Source organism: Trematomus bernacchii, unplaced genomic scaffold (genome assembly GCF_902827165.1).
Source record: "Trematomus bernacchii unplaced genomic scaffold, fTreBer1.1, whole genome shotgun sequence".
Lineage (NCBI taxonomy): Eukaryota > Metazoa > Chordata > Actinopteri > Perciformes > Nototheniidae > Trematomus > Trematomus bernacchii.
Genome location: NW_022987910.1, coordinates 7506193 through 7519991, shown reverse-complemented (window position 1 = coordinate 7519991; position 13799 = coordinate 7506193).

The window sequence follows — 13799 nt, the reverse complement described above, 5'->3', positions numbered from 1 at the left end:
GGAAACACGCTGTTAAAAAGTAGTTCCAGCAAACATCCACTGATAAACTGCGATGTTAACAACCTCAGGATAACCTCATATTTTAGTCTAGAAAAAGGTAAATGTGTGCATTTTATTATAAAGTTGTGTATATTTACAGACTGTTGCAAAAACTAAGAAGCTTATAAACATCAGGTTTAAAACTAAAAGAGCTTTACAGAAAAAGTAACACAATGAAAGATGTTTGGAGTTTTATTTGAGTTATTAATTTACATTTTTTGTCTAAGAGATGCTGATTTGAAACCGTTGTTACATACAGTTACGGCATTTCCTGTTTCTGCCGGAGAGAGGGGAGGCCGTCCCAAAGCTTGCCGCTGTATTTACTCCCTCCATCTGACAGGAGGGAGCCTCATTGAGCTGCGAGTGTGGCTACAGACGGAGTTCACTCCGTCACGGAGGGGTAGGGTCGAGGGAGTGGTTTGGGATTGGGCCATAATAAGTACCCTGTATCAAGATTGATGCAAAACAAGTGACATTTGACCTTTTTAGAGAGATTTAGCAAAAAGAAACCACTTCTGGGGTCATTTAACGTGTTAATTCTCACTGAGACTTGGCTCAACCCCGCTATCCCGGACTCCGCTATTGTCCCTGACGGATTCTCTATTTTTCGTCAGGACCGCACTGCAAACTCGGGGAAAAGTAAGGGAGGCGGTGTGTGTGTAATGACTAACAACAACTGGTGCTCAGATGTGAAGATTATTTCATCGGACTGTTCCGCACATCTCGAGCACCTCATGATCTCATGTCGGGCCTTCCATCTGCCGAGGGAATTCACATCTGTTGTGATAACAGCAGTGTATATCCCGCCGCAGCCACTCGCCGACAACAACACGGCACTCGATCAGCTGTTTGGGTTTATTGATAAAACCGAGACTTCACGGCCAGATGCGGCGTTCGTTGTGGCCGGAGATTTCAACACCGCCAACATGAAGAAGGTTTTGCCAAAATATTACCAACACATCAACTTCCCGACGCGCGGGGGAAACATACTGGACCATGTTTATTCCCCTTTCCGGAATGGATATAAGGCTCTCCCTCGCCCTCCCTTCGGCAAATCAGACCATATCTCACTACTGTTGTTGCCTGCTTACAAGCAGAAACTTAAAAGGGACAGACCAATAACAAGGACAGTACAACGATGGAGCGAGGAGTCAGATTCAGCACTGCAGGATTGCTTTGCATCTACGGATTGGAGTGTGTTTGAGGACAATAACATCAACACACACACGGACACTGTCATCTGCTACATTGGGAAATGCATCGATGACGTGGTACCGAAGGTTTCTGTACGGACATTCCCAAATCAAAAGCCCTGGGTAAACGGTGAGGTGCGCGGCAAACTGAAAGCGCGCACTCTCGCGCACACAGCGGGAGATTTGGAGGAGTACAGGAAGTCTAGGTATGATCTCCGGAGAGCAATAAAAAATGCAAAGAGACAGTACAAAGAGAAGGTGGAATCTGACTTCAAAGGCTGTAACACTAGGAATATGTGGGCGGGACTAAGGACAATGACTGACTACAAAGGAGCAGCGGGGGGTGCTGCGGGAGTGTCTGCGTGCGCATCTCTCCCAGATGAGCTAAACAGTTTTTTTGCACGCTTTGAGAGCAGCCAGGCTGTGGAGGTACAGAGGGACCAGGAGCTACACTGCCCTTTTGTTTTAAATAGGGCAGATGTGTGTAAATCCTTTAAAAGGGTTAACCCACACAAGGCTCCTGGACCTGATGGCATCCCTGGCCGTGTTCTCAGGGTGTGTGCAGTTCAGCTGGCAGAGGTGTTCACAGACATCTTCAACAGGTCCCTGCTGCAGTCTGTAGTCCCCACATGTCTTAAACACTCCACCATCATTCCTGTCCCCAAAAAGACAATCATCACCTGCCCCAACGACTACCGCCCAGTAGCACTCACCTCCATCATAATGAAGTGCTTTGAGCGGTTAGTCAAATTATTCATCACCTCCTCCCTCCCTGAATCTCTGGACCCCCTGCAGTTTGCCTACAGAGCAAACAGGTCCACAGACGACGCCATAGCCCTCACCCTCCACACTGCCCTCTCACACCTGGACCCGAAGAACAGGAACACATATGTGAGAATGCTGTTCATTGACTACAGTTCAGCATTCAACACCATTGTGCCCTCCAAGCTGGCCATCAAGCTCAGAGACCTCGGGCTCAACAGCGCCCTCTGCGACTGGATCCTGAACTTCCTGACGGGCAGACCCCAGGCAGTGCGGGTGGGAAACATCACATCCTCCACCCTGATTCTTAACACCGGTGCCCCTCAAGGCTGCGTGCTCAGCCCTCTCCTCTACTCCCTGTTCACCCACGACTGCGTGGCCACACACAGCTCCAACACCATCGTGAAGTTTGCTGATGACACGACCGTCATCGGCCAGATCACAGACGATGACGAGACGGCATACAGAGAGGAGGTCGAAAACCTGACATCTTGGTGCCAGGAGAACAACCTCCATCTCAACATCAGCAAAACAAAGGAGCTGATTGTGGATTACAGGAAGCAGCAGGGAGAGGGACACGCCCCCATCGCCATCAATGGGACTACGGTGGAGAGAGTCAAAAGCTTCAGGTTCCTTGGGGTCCACATCACTGAGGACCTGACATGGTCTCTTCACACCACCACCATCACCAAGAAAGCTCGACAGCGGCTCTTCTTCCTCCGCAGGCTGAGGAGGTTCAAAATGGATTCCAGGATACTCTGCAACTTCTACAGGTGCACGATAGAGAGTATCCTCACTGGCAGCTGCACCGACCTCGATCGTAAGGCTTTACAGAGGGTGGTGAAAACTGCACAGCACATCACCAGGACGGAGCTGCCATCCATGGAGGACCTTTACTCCCAGCGGCTCAGGAAGAAATCACTACGGATTATCAAAGACCCCCATCACCCCAGCCACAAACTGTTCTTTCTGTTGCCGTCTGGCAGACGTTACCGCAGCATCCGGGCAAGGACAAGAAGATTCGGAGACAGTTTCTTCCCGCGGGCAGTGAGACTGTTAAACAATTGAACTGTTGAAACAACATCAAACATTCAACTGCTACTCAGTAGTATGTATCTAATACCTAATATATATATATCATTCCAATAACTTGTATATAGACTCATACTGCACTATTCCACATCATAACTTTATTTCATTTTTATAACTATTACTATTTTTGTATTGCTCTTGCTCTTATTGTTATTATGTTATGTTATTATGTTGCATTGTTGGAGAAGCCTGTGACATAAGATTTTCAACTGCATAATTACTCTGTAGCTATGTCAGATTGACAATAAAGAACCTTGAACCTTGAACCTTGATTTGGGTGGATCTTCCATATCTCTGGCCTCCCTTGCTCGATTTTGATGGTTCACACCTCTTTCTGACCGTTAGAGCCAATAAAATCGAAGGGGGAGTCCCCCACACACACTCATTGTGAACAAAAGAGGTGGGGGCTTCGCACATGCAGTTTTGCATTCGAGTGAAGCGACATTCTAGCTCTGACACCTAGAAACGGAATAGCATGGATTATCCGTTTTATTGGTCATGGATTATCAGAAATAATTTCAAAGGGACACAGACACATTGGATTAACCTACCTTCAGCAGCGTTTTTATCGTTTTAATGCCATTGAAGACCACTTTGGAGAGACTACAGAGCCAAGGTAAAAATGTTAGCATTTTTAGCTACCTAGCATCACCTGTTTTGATGTCCTTTAATGTATGTTCTCAAAAGTAACCTGGAATTGTTCCAGTCTTAGTAATAGACACTTAAAAACCTTTCAATACTATTGTTTGAAATTAATTTAATAATTAATCACATTATTAATCTCCAACAATCTCCAAACACATTTCACACGAGCTGTCCGTAGTCTTCACCTATGCAATTGTTTTTCGTTGTGATTGGTTAAACCAAATATTTATGGCCCTTTATGGGGTCATTAGTCAACCTGGTCTCACCAGAATGCGTGACTCCACCACGACTCCTTAACACCGCAGTGTGTGGTGGAGTCACGAACTTTGCTACAACGTCCAGCAGTGAGCTTTTATTCTATAAAACGTTTTTAAAATCTACTTTATAGCTTGTAGTAACTCACGGGAGGCTTCTTTTATTTTTATTTTTATTCATAATAATTTTTATTTTTCGTCAGAATGTATTATGGTGCATTAGTTACGCATTTTTGTTCTCAAAAAACAGTACTACGGGATTTTACACCCGGAAGTAAGTATTCTCCTTACTGTCGATTGATTTTACAGTGATATCTGCACTACTCATCAACTCAAAAACACCAGATTATCCTTGTTAATTACACAACATTGATTGGTTTAAATTGTGTACAGATGGAGCCTCTTATTTTGGACCCCAGCATACAGCTTCCTGCCGACTGCCAGCCAGTTGCCAGCCAGTTGCCTGCCAAAGACCAGTATTCAGGAATGTTAGGCCCTCCCACTATTCTCCAATTTCAGGGTTTAACCAGGAGATGGCGCTATATATTAAATAACTAAGACTTAGTTTTTCACAATAGAAAATGCAGATATTATATAAAAAACTAAAGTTAAAATCTTGTTTTTAATGCCCCAAGAGCAATAACATCTTGTCACAAGCTTTTTGGAAGAAAAAGACTGACTCAAGAGACCTGTAGTTGACTAATTACAGGCCTCAATAAAGTTCTGCCATTGGTTGTGAAAAACAACGGTGGACATAGTGGAAAGTGAAATTGACATTGTCGAATTTAATAAAAATACAAAATAATGTATCTGTGTACGTGTTTTACTATGTGATCTGCACTTATCAAACATCTAATTAAGGCGAGACACCCCAGGTGAATAGGGTATTTTTAACTTAAAGATATCAGCTAAATATTTCTCCAGTTAATTACTTACAATAAGGCAATTGTTTTTTGTATTACAAGTTTTCTGAAATAGCATGTTTAAATATCCAAATGAACCATTATCTCATGAGATATGCGCATATTTTAACACATTTCAGGAACCGAAATCTGAACTTTGGATAAAGCCAGGATCAAAATTATTGTTTCATTTTGTAGTCATATTAGTATCTAAGGCTTTTACAGAAGGGATTTTGGATATCTCTTTGTATCACTCCATAAATCAGAAAATACTGTCAACAGCCCTAAAATATCAATTTTCACCATGTTTTTAGGTATAAAATGTTATATAATTCAGGCTATGAATTATAGATGACCAAACCCTTCTGTAAAAGCCTTCATAATATTGATAGGAATATAACTGGAAGGTTTGGTGTATGTAACTGCTGAGTGATTCTACAATTTAGGGTACATTCCATGTCCATTGATGTCCATTGATGATAATTATAATTATTCTAACTATTTTCTTCAAAAATATCATATTTTGCCTATTATTGGAAAGCATGTTATAATATCACTCAAACATTATGTGCATCCAAGGTTCAAGGTTCTTTAAGGTTCAAGGTTCTTTATTGTCAATCTGACATAGCTACAGAGTAATTATGCAGTTGAAAATCTTATGTCACAGGCTTCTCCAACAATGCAACATAATAACATAACATAATAACAATAAGAGCAAGAGCAATACAAAAATAATAATAGTTATAAAAATGAAATAAAGTTATGATGTGGAATAGTGCAGTATGAGTCTATATACAAGTTATTGGAATGATATATATATATTAGGTATTAGATACATACTACTGAGTAGCAGTTGAATGTTTGAAGTTGTTTCAACAGTTCAATTTTTTAACAGTCTCACTGCCCGCGGGAAGAAACTGTCTCCGAATCTTCTTGTCCTTGCCAGGATGCTGCGGTAACGTCTGCCAGACGGCAACAGAAAGAACAGTTTGTGGCTGGGGTGATGGGGGTCTTTGATAATCCGTAGTGATTTCTTCCTGAGCCGCTGGGAGTAAAGGTCCTCCATGGATGGCAGCTCCGTCCTGGTGATGTGCTGTGCAGTTTTCACCACCCTCTGTAAAGCCTTACGATCGAGGTCGGTGCAGCTGCCGTACCAGGCCGTCATGCTGCCAGTGAGGATACTCTCTATCGTGCACCTGTAGAAGTTGCAGAGTATCCTGGAATCCATTTTGAACCTCCTCAACCTGCGGAGGAAGAAGAGCCGCTGTCGAGCTTTCTTAGTGATGGTGGTGGTGTGAAGAGACCATGTCAGGTCCTCAGTGATGTGGACCCCAAGGAACCTGAAGCTTTTGACTCTCTCCACCGTAGTCCCATTGATGGCGATGGGGGCGTGTCCCTCTCCCTGCTGCTTCCTGTAGTCCACAATCAGCTCCTTTGTTTTGCTGATGTTGAGATGGAGGTTGTTCTCCTGGCACCAAGATGTCAGGTTTTCAACCTCCTCTCTGTATGCCGTCTCGTCATCGTCTGTGATCTGGCCGATGACGGTCGTGTCATCAGCAAACTTCACGATGGTGTTGGAGCTGTGTGTGGCCACGCAGTCGTGGGTGAACAGGGAGTAGAGGAGAGGGCTGAGCACGCAGCCTTGAGGGGCACCGGTGTTAAGAATCAGGGTGGAGGATGTGATGTTTCCCACCCGCACTGCCTGGGGTCTGCCCGTCAGGAAGTTCAGGATCCAGTCACAGAGGGCGCTGTTGAGTCCGAGGTCTCTGAGCTTGATGGCCAGCTTGGAGGGCACAATGGTGTTGAATGCTGAACTGTAGTCAATGAACAGCATTCTCACATATGTGTTCCTCTTCTTCGGGTCCAGGTGTGAGAGGGCAGTGTGGAGGGTGAGGGCTATGGCGTCGTCTGTGGACCTGTTTGCTTTGTAGGCAAACTGCAGGGGGTCCAGAGATTCAGGGAGGGAGGAGGTGATGAATAATTTGACTAACCGCTCAAAGCACTTCATTATGATGGAGGTGAGTGCTACTGGGCGGTAGTCGTTGGGGCAGGTGATGATTGTCTTTTTGGGGACAGGAATGATGGTGGAGTGTTTAAGACATGTGGGGACTACAGACTGCAGCAGGGACCTGTTGAAGATGTCTGTGAACACCTCTGCCAGCTGAACTGCACACACCCTGAGAACACGGCCAGGGATGCCATCAGGTCCAGGAGCCTTGTGTGGGTTAACCCTTTTAAAGGATTTACACACATCTGCCCTATTTAAAACAAAAGGGCAGTGTAGCTCCTGGTCCCTCTGTACCTCCACAGCCTGGCTGCTCTCAAAGCGTGCAAAAAAACTGTTTAGCTCATCTGGGAGAGATGCGCACGCAGACACTCCCGCAGCACCCCCCGCTGCTCCTTTGTAGTCAGTCATTGTCCTTATGCTTTATTTAGCTTGAAATGTGTCATGATGTTCTTAAATTGTCAGTTTTTGCTATGTCCGTTTTTCAGTTGAGGGTGTCTTGGATTCAAAATAATGAATAAAAACCATTAAAGTAAATTTAAAAAATGATTCATTTATTTCAAAAGTCTAAATACTAAAGAATAATAACATATTTTTAATTGATTTCCCCCTTTAAATAATTTAAATATCTTAATATATGAATGTCCGCAAAAGTTCTGTCAACTATGTTACTAACAGAACTTCCCCCTTTAACTCAAAAATTGTTTGTCCCAATACCATGTCACCAGCATCACATGATGCCATGTTCCTCTTTGGCAGACATTTTGAACACACTGTGGTGATTGACCTCTACATTTTTACAATATTTTATGTATAATAGCACATGGTCAATTAATATACTCATTGACAATCAACAATGTTACGTACATTGTTATGGTTTACAATTGTTTAATGATTTTAATTCAATTATATGTGCAAATGTGATGTTAACCTGTTCAAGAAAATGACATGTGGTCATCCAGGCAAGGCCTACCATTGAAATGATGGGTCAAAATAGGGAAATTGTCAACTAGGTTACCTGTCAACTGAGTTACCCAGTACTGTAATAACTGTAGTAACTTAGTTGACAGGTAACCTAGTTGACAATTTGTACGACATGTAGACGTCATTACACATCATTATCAATGGAATTTTGCACTTCTGCCTTGAAATTAACATAGTGCTGATGGTTAATAATGTGTCCAGTCAACTATGTTATTTGCGTCAAATGTTTGACTTTCATTGTCAACTATGTTGCACCTCATTTTTTCAAATTTAAAATATCTAAAATAGTGCTTCTGATATCCTTTATAGTATAATGTATATCTACACAGGTTGGAGTTTTACATGACATCTCTTAAAACTATCAAAATGACCTGTATGGTAGTTTTATAATACAAAATATCCCTAAACTTAATGACAGTGCTGAACATATCACATGAAAAAACAAAACTTTAATACAATTATTTTTTAAACTTTAAAAAATCTTTGGATATATGGTAGAATAGACTCAAGAGCCTTTCAAATTTGATTTTACTTGAAGTGCAGGACTTAATCAAATGATTGTAATGACATCAAGTTTGTCCGTAACATAGTTGACAAACTGAGTAGTGAAAACATCCTTTCCCTTAAAATAAAAAAATATATAAAAATGTTTAAGCTTTGCAACATTTATGTTACAGGATATGTTACACTGAGGAATATACTAACTTGAACCACTGATTGTTCTATCTATACATTTTATTTGGCATTAGTAAATAATTATGCACATTTACAGATATTTTACATGATATGAGTGATAACACGTGTTATAAGGGCTATTTCGCACAATAGGTGTGCCTTGAGATTTTTACTTGTCCTTTGGTGTGCCTTGGGCACAAAAAGTTTGGGAACCACTGCTGTAGAGAAATGTAAACGTTCACCATCCCCCACCCGCCTACTGTATGTTGCTTTTTGACATGTAAATGGGTAACTACCCCCCTCTGAGTGAATACCTGTTGTACCTGTCCGGGGCTAAGCCCATAGGACGATGCTCTGATGTCATCACCCTCGCACATTGGTCATATGTTTACAAAAAACGATGTTAACACTTTCTCGTTCTTAATATATGCTATATTTAGGGTCGATATGTGTTGAATTTACTTTAAAATAGCAGATCACTGTGATTCACTTCTCCGCGGCTCCTCCGTGCAGAGAGGCCCCCCCCCCCCCTTGACAATTCACGAGCGTCTAACTCTCTCCCCCCTGTGAAGAGATATCACAGGGGGGGGTTGGGACACACACATTCCGATGGCCAATTCGTTTTAAACAAAGAGTGGGGTGGGGGCTGGTGAACGGTATGGTCAATGTTTGTAAACACTGTGACATTTTGACTTTATTTGATCATTTCAGTTAAAAACTAACGTTCATATTTCATATTACTGTTTTGCCTGGCTGGACCTGTAATTTACAGGAAAGGAGTGCACGCTACTAAAGAGACACGCTACCATGGAAACCAAACAATGGTGTTGCTGTATTGAAGTCCGAGTGGAAACAGTCATATTTGGAGCGTTATGTTAGAATGAAACAGCGAGGTCGTGACTCACAAAAAAAAAGTGTTACTTCACTAACTGTAAGCTTGTCACTCAGAGTAACCTACAGTTAACTTAACTGTTGGAAAAGAAAGATCAGAGTTAGGAGTGTGAACACACAGCTGAGAGCTGCCGTTTCATTCTGACTGTTTAAAAAACGGTAACAACGGACTATTTTTCTTAGCGGATGCATGTCAATTTAAATCAATACATAGAACTATGTTTTAAATCAATAAAAATATTTTCTAAATCCATAAAATCATTTTAATTAATATTGGGAGTCATGTCGTTACTTTGTTGAGAATGTGGCCATGTAATAAGCGGGATAATTTGCAGCGACTTGGTCATTATGGGGAAAAATAACACCCAGGGATCAAGATCCCTCCGCGACGCGGAGGGATCAGTAATTTTTAGTGAATTACTGAGTTTAGGCACGTTAATAACATTTTAATGAAGTTGAATACAGTATATTCATATTTGTCAGTGATTTCATGTCAATTCGGCGAACATAAACGATTAAATTAGGATTAAAAATCGAGAGCCGGCTGCTGTTCGTTACGGTAACCCAACTAGGACACTTGACACAGTGGCTTTTGGCAAAGCACACAAAGAAAACAAAAAAAACCGAGAGAGATGAGTTATTGTTATTACAACGTGACTTCACTATTATTTAACAACTATTTTTATTGGGTTCTTTTATTTGGGGTTAAGTACATTGTCAGAATAAGTGAGAAATGGATTTAACTTCTGTTAGACAGCTATCATACTGAATAAATATTTATGCAAAAATGTATGGCATTAATAATGTATATCTAATTACATTTAAAAATGTATGGCATTAATAATGTATATCTAATTACATTAACTGTGAATGTCTTTCATTTTATTTAAAATGAAATAAAATTACATAAAACATTTTCCATAAAAAAGTTGATTCAAGAACAAATCAGTACTTTTCTTATATGACTATTATTGCTAAATTTGAAAGGTCTTTACCAGCTTTGGAATTATATATATATATATATATATATATATATATATATAGCACCTTCTGCCATCCCATCTCTACTGACATATGGATCTTAACAAAGATCCGCTATACATTAGTACCAGATATACTGTACACGGACATTTTAGTGAACCAGACCAGCTGTTTCCGCCGGGTCTTCGCTTCCCGGGCATCACGTTGTTTACAAGTGTGTTCAGATGCTAAATGACAAGTGCAAGTGACAATTGTTGTCGTCTTCTCTGTGAACGTTTTTTTCTCCGTTATTTTGCCATTTTCAGATTTAAATTTCGAGCGGAAAGCTAACCAGGAAGTAATAATTACTTAAGCGGAGAACGGAGAAAGTAAACGTTACAGCAGGCATAACAACAGCCGGTGTTTATTTTATTATAATATTCAAGAACAAATCAGTACTTTTCTTATATGACTATTATTGCTAAATTTGAAAGGTCTTTACCAGCTTTGGAATTATATATATATATATATAGCACCTTCTGCCATCCCATCTCTATATATAATATCTATCCGTGACATATGGATCTTAACAAAGATCCGCTATACATTAGTACCAGATATACTGTACACGGACATTTTAGTGAACCAGACCAGCTGTTTCCGCCGGGTCTTCGCTTCCCGGGCATCACGTTGTTTACAAGTGTGTTCAGATGCTAAATAAAAGTTTAGCTTGTACTTTTGATACCCCGCCTCTCGGCACCACAACATCCAGTTTACTGTATTTCACATGAGCGATGTCGAACATTGAAAAGTCCTTATAAAATCTCTGTTATTAGATCAGTACTTTTCTTATATGACTATTATTGACTTGAACACTGAGAATGTATTTATTAACTTCAGACATTTGAAATATTTGAAATCAGATGAAAACAAACTGTAACGGAGCCTGCCGTGTTATCTATGATTACTATGCCTTACTGTACATTCATAATTTCAGCCGGTGGTAGGCGTTGCGGAGGAGCAGATTGCGAGTGAGGTGCCTGTTCTAAACGAACTATTCCAGCTGTTATAAAGCATTAAATAAAAAGTAAGCAAGGAATACAGAATGTTTCGTTACGTAACTTTGTTGAGAATGTGGCCATGTACATGTAATACATGGGATCATTTGCAGCGACTTGGTCATTGTGGGGAAAAATAACACCCATCCTGATCGTTTCAATGAAGTTGAATACAGAATATTCATATTTGTCAGTGATTTCATGTCAATTCGGCGAACATAAACATCAATGATGATGATTAAATTAGGATTAAAAATCGGGAGAGCCGGCTCGTTCGTTTTTTTCCGACTAAACAACATCTATTATTTAGAAGTTGATTTCACATGACTCCAGTGTGGAACCCCACTGCACCCCCTGGTGGATCAATGATCCATTGCAGCTGGCTTCACAATAATTAAATGTATTTATCATGGGGGCGGTATCAAGTCTGACTGGGGGCCGGCCGGCCATCACGGAACGTGCATGAACCGATCACGACCCTCGCACTTTAAACTGTCCAAAATAAGACGCTTCATCTGTACAATGCTTTTGTAATTTTCCCCTTCGATTCGGAGAAACAAATATTTGTTCAGAGTTTAGGATGGCCGAAGACACTACACTACCCAGAATCCTCAGCTATTGTTCCGCTTTGCCTCAAGCTCTGTGATTGGTTGACCTCCAACTGCATTCCATTATGAAAAAAAACTTCTATTTTAAGAGGGATCAGTAAGGTAAGGCTACCGTGGCGGTTTGATTCAGAAGGAGTTTAATGTATAAGATCCCTGATGTTAGGGTAACCAGAATGTTTATTTCCACTGTGTACAACATGTTATAAGGGACCCACAATCTATCTTTATGCAAGGGATAATGTGCAGCGAGGCGTCTCTATGGGGAAGAGAACACCTGCATCTAGATCCCTCTGCAGGTGGTACTTTAAGTATATTTTGATGATAATACTTTTCTACTTTTACTTGAGTAACATTTTGAATGCAGGACTTTTTATTGTAACCGAGTATTCCTACACTCTGGTACTTTTACTCAAGTACAAGATCTGAACTTCTCCCACCTCTGGCAATAAATCCTGAGTGGTTACCAAAAAAAAACCCTGCTCTGAAGGTTATTTTCATTTTACAAATCCTGCACTCAGCTTTGCTTTCTCCAATATCATTGAAATGCAGCCAGATGCTGCTTCTTTTTTCGGTTTTTGCAAATTTCTTGACTTTTTCCGACGCGCTTGCATTTAAATCCGGCTCCCCGTCTCCCCGTGGCTCTGTAGCTGGCCTGTACCACTACACCTGCTGTCTTTGGAGCGTCTGCCCCCCACCCTTCTTTCACATAATGGTATGATCCTAGTGTGTCCTCGCATATGATTGGCCGCATTGTGGCTCAGCAAAATAACGTCCCGCCCCTGCCTGCACAGCAAGAGTTGCAGCGGCTGAAGATTCTGCTCTCCCCGACGGGAGTCTGCTCTTCTAACGGCAGCTCGCGATCGGCGTGTTGGAGACCCCTGAATTAAATTATCAAGTCACCTCAAGTCAGAAGGCTCAAGTCCAAGTCAAGTCCTGAGTCATTGGTGTTCAAGTCCAAGTCGAGTCGCAAGTGTTTTGTGATTTTGTCAAGTCGAGTCCAAAGTCATCAAATTGGTGACTCGAGTCTGACTCGAGTCCAAGTCATGTGACTCGAGTCCACACCTCTGGTAGATAAATATCAAGAAGATACTGTAAATGGTATCTAGAATAAAACAGTTTAGTGCCGGATGTACAAAGATATTAATAGGAGGATGTGCAAAACAGACAAACTAATTAGGCTTTATTTAAACATTAAATAATACTTTAGGTTAAGGTCTTCTTTTAAATACATGTAAGCAAAAAGCTTTGGGGGTATCTATATTAAGCCTGACAAAGTATGGTTTGTTTTGGGACTTGACATGATCAACTTTCCTATAATGTTAACTATGTTGAAGCACTTATTTTAACCGATATTATACATATTTATTATACTCTTATAAGATGTATGTAGATAGTATAAGAAATGTGCAGAATATGTTTAATGGTGGAGGTACACAGATATCAATAGATGTAATGCAATGTTGAGGAACCTGTGACCCAAGTTTCTCATTCATTGCATAACTACACCGTAGTTGTGTATATGATATGTCAATAAACCTTAGAAAATCTTGAAATCTTGAAAGGGATGTGCAAAATAGCCATTATATACAGTTTTTAATGAACTATTAGTAGAAAAATAACGAGTAATGAATATGCTTTATAGGGATCTGCAGATAAATATTTAGTCTTCTCAAGCACCCACTACCAAATATCTCACCTGATTGTTGGCACTTGACAATCACCTTCACTGAA